Source organism: Propithecus coquereli, unplaced genomic scaffold (assembly GCF_000956105.1).
Source record: "Propithecus coquereli isolate 6110/MARCELLA unplaced genomic scaffold, Pcoq_1.0 Scaffold241, whole genome shotgun sequence".
In the NCBI taxonomy this organism is placed as follows: Eukaryota; Metazoa; Chordata; class Mammalia; order Primates; family Indriidae; genus Propithecus; species Propithecus coquereli.
The window spans coordinates 1,214,735-1,223,085 of NW_012147964.1; positions in this window are offsets into that span (position 1 = coordinate 1,214,735).

An 8,351-nucleotide genomic window follows, 5' to 3' on the forward strand; every position below is an offset into this window, starting at 1 on the left:
CCTTGGTTCCCTCACCTGTAAAGTGGAGCCAATTCCAATGCTAATAATAATAGCAGCTGTCAGGGTTGTTAAGAAGGTCAAATGCACATAGTTAGCGCCCGCTTAAGTGATGGCTGGGGCCCCAGACTCCCTCCTGGCCCAGGGGGAGGGGCTGAGCGGGAAGCGGAGGTTAATTTTAGGCCTGATGACACCGCCTGGCCGCCTGCCCTGTCCAAACATCCCCAGTGGAGCGTCCCCCCACCCCCAACCTCTGACATCCAAGGAGCCTGTTTATTCATTCTTCTCGGCTGGAGCATTCCTTGCCTGCCTGCGCCTGCCACCCGCCTCTGTCCCGAGCCGCGCTGCACCCCGCCCCCTGTCACCCCGGGTGAGGACCACCTCACCTGTAGATCCCCCTGAGACGGTGGCCCAGGGCAGTCAGGGTGGGGGATGGGGAAGGGGCAGGCAGGGGGTCACCCCTGCCCCAAAGTCTGGAGATGTTGAGTCTTCCTTTGTAATTCTCCAAGTAAGAGTCCAGGCTGCATTCCATCTGTGCTAACTCGGGGACACTATCAAATCGCCACCTGTTTACTGAGCATCTAGTGGGTGCTGGGTCCTACTGAGGGACCCAGGCCCTGCCCCATGGGGCTCCCAATCTTGGAGGGAGACACTGACAAGTGTCAAACGGGAAAATGGTCAAGCCTGCTTAGCACTGTTCATTCTTTCTTTCCTTCCTTCCTTCCTTCCTTCCTTCCTTCCTTCCTTGTTTCCTTCAAGATGTGATTACTGAACCCCCCCGGGCGCTGGGCATTATTCAAGGTGCTCTGGGTTTGGCAGGAAGCAAAACAGACCGAGATCCCTCCCAGAGCTGAGGTTCTTGGCAGGGAGAGAAGGGCAAGAGGCAATACATGATGTGAACACATCAGATGCATGGTCAGGTTCAATGGCGCTAATTGCTACGGAGGTAAATGAAGCAAGAAAGTGGATAGGGCATGTAGCAGGTGCAACTGGAAATAAAGTGATTGGAAAGGGAACGTTTGAGGAATCCATGCAGGGGGAAGAGGGTTTCGGGCAGAGGGAACAGCACGTGCCAAGGTCCTGGGGCACGAACAGTGAGGCGGCACAGGGGCGCTACAGCAGGACCCTGTGGCTTTGCCTCTGAGATCGGTGGGGCCTCTGGGAGGGTCTTGAGCAGACGACAGGCAAGACGTGGCCTGACATTCTCACAGCCCGGGCTACCCTTGTTCTGAGGTCAAATTCCCAGTGCTGCCACCCTCCAGGAGGGGGCAGGACCAGGCTGCAGCTGGGCTGGGGTCTGAGTGGCTGCAGGTGGATTCCGGCTGCAAATGAGGACTTCCGGAACATTCTGAGAATCTGCATAAGGGGAAATTGCTGCTCTCCAGAGAATGCAGATGGGGACAGGGCCATGGGAGGGGGTGGGCAGATTCGAGTGCATCTTCTCAAAGTGACATCTCCACACGCTTGCTCAGTGCCGGGCCTGGCTCCCGGGTTTTTGCTGGTGGAGAGACAGGTGTCTCAGAAAACTTGAAAACCTCCCCCGAAAAACAAACCAAGAAAACGTAAGCTTTTCCACCTCCCGGTCCCAACAGAGGACCTGAGTGTTCTCTTTCTCGCAGAATACCTTCATCGGCTCTTCTGATTCGAAAGCTGCCACACACGCGCTCCACAAAACCTTTCCAGAGAGAGAGAGAAAGGCCCTTTTGTTCCCCAGCCCGTGTGTTCCCTGGAATTTTCTCTCCCCTGACGCACCTACACGCTATTGTCTTTTCACACACGGTTTTGCAATGGGCTTTTTTCCACTCGACAATAGATGGCCCCACAGCTTTTATTTCCAGAAATTGGAAAATGAAGCGTGTCCGGCCTACGCCTCTTCACCCAACACGGGCTGAAATTTAAGCTACGTGAACCTGGCCGGGCCAGGGTGCCAGGGTGCCAGGGTGGGCAGACCCCGACGTGCCGGGGAGCCGGGGTGAGGACAGGCCGGGGGCGGGTGGTACGGGGTGCCAGGTTTCTGTCCCCTGCGGCTTCCCCAGCTCCCTCGACACTCAGCGGCCCCAGCGCCATGTGGATGAGCAGGGGGAGGCGGGTGCTTAAAGTATTACAGGAAGGGAAACTGAGGCCCACAGAGGGTGAGGCCTGGGGGTTTCTGCCCCTACCCACCGTTCCACCCTGCAGGGGGCTATGCAAAGTCTCTCCAGTGTCCTCGGGGATAGCTGTGACGTGCCAGGTCACCTCCGCCTCCCAAAGAGGGTGCCAGCACTGGCTCCATCCTGCAGGCCGGATGGCCAAGGCCCAGAGAGGTGGCGAGACTCAGCCCCAGCCAGACAGTCGCCAGAGGTCAAAGGCCGTTCTCCTGAGCTCTTGGGGTTAAGAGCTCTGAGGGCAGAAGAGCCCTACCGTCAGCCCAGCTGCATAATGCAGGGGCTGCAGGGGGGTTCCGACTGTAAACGAGCACTGCCAGAACATTCTGGAACATCGAGGGGTTGGAGGAACTTGCTACTTTCTGGAGACAGGGTGGTTGGGGCGGAGGTGAACTCCAGAGACTGTTGGAGGCTCAGTTTCCCCATTTGCACCATGGACGTGCAGAGATGGGTGACGCCTGCGTGGCAGGGTGGAGGGGCACGTGGTGGGCACAGTGCGGGGGGTCGGGGGGCCTCTGCCAAGCCCGCTGGTGACCCCGGGCCGGAGGCAGCCTCGTGGGGCCCGTCACTCACCTGCCACCCACACCACACACCTGGGGCCCCCTCCCCACCAGCTGGCTGCAAGCCCGGGGTCCCAGGAGGTGGATGGGGAGCCTCGGGGCCAGGCCAGGGCTTCCCTGCAGGCTGGCGAGGGCTGGTCCCCGCGGGCAGGGCTGGAGGGTGCAGGGTGCTCTGTCCCGCAATGCACAGGCTGTTCACGGTGCTCCCCTCCCGCCCATGGGCCCTTCTCCCTCCTCTTGAGCTGCCGGCACCCCTTGGCTCACAGCCCGGAGGCCCCAGGGGAAGGAAATTTCCAGGGGGCTGGCGGCTCCATCATCACCCACCCAGCCCAGGCCGAGGGAGGCGCTGGGGGGTCCGATGAGGGCAGAGACGCCAGCGAGGGGGCCCAGATGACCTCCCTGCACCCCATAAGCTGGTCCCGGCTCATCCAGAGCCTGTCAGAGGACAACCTGTGGTTCTTCACTCCGGGCACCAGGCTGGGCCCTTTCCCAGGGAGGCCCCACCGAGCTCGGCCTGGTGAGCCTCGCCCAGAGAGGGTCAGGAAATACCTCAGGTCACACAGCAAATTCAGATGAGCACTGACTCTGTCTGGAACCATCACCTTGTCCAGTCCTGTCATCCAGCCTCCCTCTGCGCAGCGGTCACACCCGTGGAGCGGGCAGGGCCCCGCGGCCCTCCACTACAGACCTGCTTTCGGGTTCGGATCCTTGAGTACAACCCGGTTTCTCACTCCTTCTTCCCGCCCCTCTTGTTCCTCCAGCTTTTCTGTGCTCACGGAGCTGCCAACCCTGCAGAGGAGGGGACACCGTGTGGCCTGAGCTCTGATGGGGACACATGGGCAGCTGTTGGAACCAGAGGGAAGATCTGGTCCCGCTCAGGGGGCAGGGGACCCTCCATCCAGGGAGGGTCATTGAAAGGGGTGTCTGCACTGGACCCCGAAGGATCTCGAGGGATTAACCGAGCAGCAGGCAGGGGCAAGGGTGTGCTGTGCGAGCGGACACAGCTGGGTGCGTTTGACATTGCAAGGGACACAGGACAAACATCTCCCCTTCTCAGGGTTTCACTTTTCACATCAGCCCCGGGGATTATTTCTTTACTAAGTCACAGACAATGCCCCCAGCCAAGGCAGGAGAGATGGATAGATTTGGGTCAACCCCTCCTGCAAGTACCCTGCCCTGGGGAACCCCAAACCCCGGCCCAGCCCTGCCTCCTGGACCCTCTGCTGGCCTGGCACTAGCCGGGCGCTCGTTAGCGGGGCTCCAGGCGGCCTGAAGCAGCCTCCTAGAAATGATCTCTAGGACAGGCTGGACCTGTTCTAGAAAAATTGGTCTGTTGAGGTGTAGCCTCTGCACCCAGCTTGGGATTCCAGCTAGTCTTCCCAAGACTAGTCTTCCAGATCATGGAGGAAGCTCCGGTGGCCCCCTGGGCTTCTCCGCTGACCTGCAGGAAGAGGCAGGGAAAGGGAGTGGTTTCGAGTCACACGGAGGAGCTTGGTCCGGCCACCAGACCAGAGCCTCGGCCATTACCCTGATGCAGGTGGCCGTTGTCACTTGCCAACACCCCTGTGGCAGCCTCCTCTCCTCCTTACACTCTCTGCCTCTGCTCTGTCCCTTATAGTCTGTCCCCAGCATGTCCTGAGAGAGCATCTCAGAACACAAGGCAACATGGTAACCCCTCTGCTTATAGCTCTCCATAGCTCCCTACTTCCCTGTGCTCACACCCTATCGCTGACCACAGCTGGACGTGGCCTGGTCTCTATGACGGCTCTGCCTGATCGCCTAGCTGGGGAGGACCCCGTCTACTCAATTTCCTCCTATGTGCCCGGGCCGTTGGCTGCCTCAGGGCCTTTGCACAGGTCGTTCCCTCTACCTGACATGCGCTTCCCTGCCTGTGTTATCTGGAGAGCTCCCATGGGGCCTTAGCTCACAGCTCAACATCCAGGAAGTGTGAAATTGCTCGTTTATCGTGGAATTTTAACTGTTGCTCTTCTGACGAGGGTCATGTGTTACCTGACTCACCTACTGGCTCCCTGCATTCTCCCCCAGTCTGGTATGCAGTAAGCGCTCTAGAAATGTTTGTGGATGGACTGACTGAACAAGAAGGTGGGATCTGGTGAGGGTGAATACAGGAAGGCTGAAAAATCCTGCTCCCTTTCTGCTTCCCACCTCCCGAGGAACCCCTGGTGGCCCTCCCACCCCGGGGAACCTGCTTCGAGAAACGGTGGTTTAGGTCAGACTTTATGTCCAAAGCCACACAGCCCTGAGGCCACAGGTGGAGCCAGGGACGTGACCTGGGCCTTGAAATCCTCACACCTTGTCTCGTTCCACGGTGGGGCTTAGTGGAGCCTCACTATTTGTTTCCAGAGCATGGGCTGGCTCCCGGACAGGACATCCGGGTCACCTGATGAAAGGTGTGGTGGCTAAGCAAAACCCAGCTTCAGCGACAAATATGCTTCCTCCTCCTCCTCTTCTACACCCTGCAAAAGCACCTGGGAGTTTGTCCTCGGAATCCCAGTGAGCTGTCGCTGTCCCCTGCGTGCTGCACCCCCTTCCCCAGGTAAGGCCTCTTGGGGGACATTTACCCCCCGCCTCAGAATGCATGGGGAACCCTCTAGGAAAAGCCTCTCCACTCCGCTCCTCCTCTCCTCTGCCCCCCACCCTGTCTGCTGGGGTTCGGGTTGTAGCTGGGCCCGGCACAGGACCCAGGCTGGAGGGTCCACAGGCCGTGGAATGTTCTGGAACTTGGCCAGCAGCCCCTAGGCACGGGCAGGGCTCTTCCTAAGTGCCTCATGGACCAGGGTGGCGGAGGGTATGGGAGGTTCTGGTTGATTTGCCAAATCAGGAGGAACTGGGCGCTGGTCTCTCTTGCTGGTAACTTTCTGGGTTAGAAGCCCCTCCTCCTCTGGGCTCCCCGAGCAGCCTGGGTCTCCTCACCCCTCCTGGCCTGGGATACTGTCTGCCCCTGCCTTGCCCAGTGGGAAAAGAGATCTTAGGATGCTGACTTTCGTTTATTTATTTTTAGAGATGGGGTCTTGCTCTGTCGCCCGGGCTGGAGTGCAGTGGAGTCATCAGAGCTCACTGCAGCCTCCAACTCCTGGGCTCAAGTGATCCTCCTGCCTCAGCCTCCTGAGTAGCTGGGACCAAAGGTGCAGCCACCATGACTGGTTAATTTTTTTTATTTTTCATAGAGATGGGGGTCTCGCTATGTTGCCCAGGCTGATCTGGAACCCCTGAGCTCAAGGGATCCTCCCACCTCAGCCTCCCAAAGCGTTGGGATTATAGGTGTGAGTCACCACGCCCAAGTGCCCGGCCTGGTTATTTTTGTTGTTGTTGTTGTTGTTATTTCCTGATCTTTCTGGCATTTTTTTCAATCCTTTTCTAGGAAAAATACCTTGGGTTCAAATTGGGTGGGATGTTAGGCCCGTGCTCCCATCCCCGGTTGTCCCCCAGTCTGCCGTCCTTATGGTCACTTCAGTGTCTCCCAGGAGGGGTGTCCATAAAACCAGGGGCCATGTGATATCACATTTTATATAAATTGTATTTATAAATCCTGACCTTAGCAACTGGCCTTAGAGCCCAACGGTACAAAGCAGTCACTGGTCAAAGTTCCACCCTCTCTCCCAATCCCCGAGGGCCTGTCTTTCGAGTCCCTTGCCGGGACCCTGGCGTGAGCTTGTAATTGGGAGTCTCACTTTTTATCACCCTGTAGTCATCTGCTGTGTGATTGGGACTGGCTGTGCTCGTGGAGGGAGCAGGCCACCAATACGGCATTTTCGAACAGCTTCATTGAAATACGTTCCATACAACGTGCCCATTCAAAGTGTGCAATTCACTGGTTTTGGGTACAGTACGTTGTTTCTTCCACTGCCGTAAAAACACATACCATGTAATGTTCGCCCTTTTAGCCATTTTTGAGGTGCAATTCAGTGGCAGTGAGTCCGTTCACAAATGTCATGCACTCATCACTCCAATCTGTTTCCAAAACTTTTCATCGCCCCAAACTGAGACTCTGTAGCTATTAAGCAAAGACTCCCCACTCTTCCTCTCCCTCCAGCCCCCAGCAATCTCTCATCTACTGTCCATTTCTCTGAATCTCCTGTTCTAGATATTTCATAGAAGTGGAATCACACAGGATTTGTCCTTCTGTGTCTGGCGTCTCTCACTGAGCACGATGTCCTCAAGGTCCATCCACGTTGTGGCCTGTGTCAGAGCCTCGTCCCTTTTCATGCCTGAGTGATATTCCATGGTGTGGACGGACCACGTTGTGTTTACCTATTTTTCATGATGGCCGCTTGGGTTGTTGCCCCTGTTGGCTAACTGAATCAGGCTGCTGTGACCACGGGGGTACAAAGTATCTGTTAGAGTCCTTGCTTTTAATTTTTTTTTTTTTTTTTGAGACAGAGTCTCACTCTGTTGCCTGGACTAGAGTGCCGTGGCGTCAGCCTAGATCACAGCAACCTCAAACTCCTGGGCTCAAGCGATCCTTCTGGGTAGCTGGGACTACAGGCACGTGCCACCATGCCTGGCTAATTTTTTCTATTTTTAGTTGTTTGGCTAATTTATTTCCATTTATAGTAGAGACAGGGTCTCGCTCTTGCTCAGGCTGGTCTCGAACTCCTGAGCTCAAGCAATCCTCCCACCTTGGCCTCCCAGAGAGCTAGGATTACAGGCGTGAGCCACCGCTCCAGCCTTTGCTTTTAATTCTTTTGGGCATTTCCCTCGGAGAGGAATTGCTGGGAGATGTGGCGAATCTCTTGAGCTTTTTGAGTAACTGCCAAACTGTTCTCCACCACATATGTAATTTAAAATTTTCGAGTCAGTGAGTCAGTGAGTTAGTGAATCTGTCTCTCTCCACTCCAGGAGACAGACCCATTTTGTTCTACAATAAAAAGCTGCTCGTGTGAAAAAAAATAAATAATAAAATTTTCTAGCAGCCACATTAAAAAAAATAAAAAGATCCTGGTAAATTTAATTGTAACAATGTATTTTATTTCACCAAATACATCCAAAGCATTATGGCGACATGTAACCAATGTAGGAAATTATTAATCAACTGCCTGACACATTCTTTCTTTCCTGCTAAATCTTGGCAACCCCATGTAGATTTAACACTTTAAACACATCTGTTTTCAATGGTTAGAGTGAAATGAGATCTTACTGGAATAGCAACATTGTGTTTAGTGTGGGGGGAAAAAAAAAACCTTTAACACTGGTCAGTTTTCTGTTTTTGTTTTTGCTTTTTTAAGAGAAGGGGTCTCAGTCTCTTGCCTAGGCTGGAGAGCAGTGGCGTCATCATAGCTCACTGCAGCCTCCAAGTCCTGGGCTCAAGCGATCCTCCTCCCTCGGCCCCCCAAAGTGCTGAGATTACAAGCGTGAGCCACCGCACCTGGCCTCGGTTTTGAAATTGAATAACACTGAAAACTGCAGTTCCGTCTTTGCATTAGCCACTCGGCAAGTGTCAGTAGCCACATGGGGCTGATTGCTCCCGTATCAGACATTGCACCAGTCTGTATCTTGGACCTGTTTTTATCAGGCTAAGATAGTTTTTATCATGAAGGAGATAAAACTTAACCTTCAGGGCCTCCTAGATAAAGATTTGTTTCCCTATATAAATCTGTTTTTTTTCTTTTTTTATAGAGACAGGGTCTCG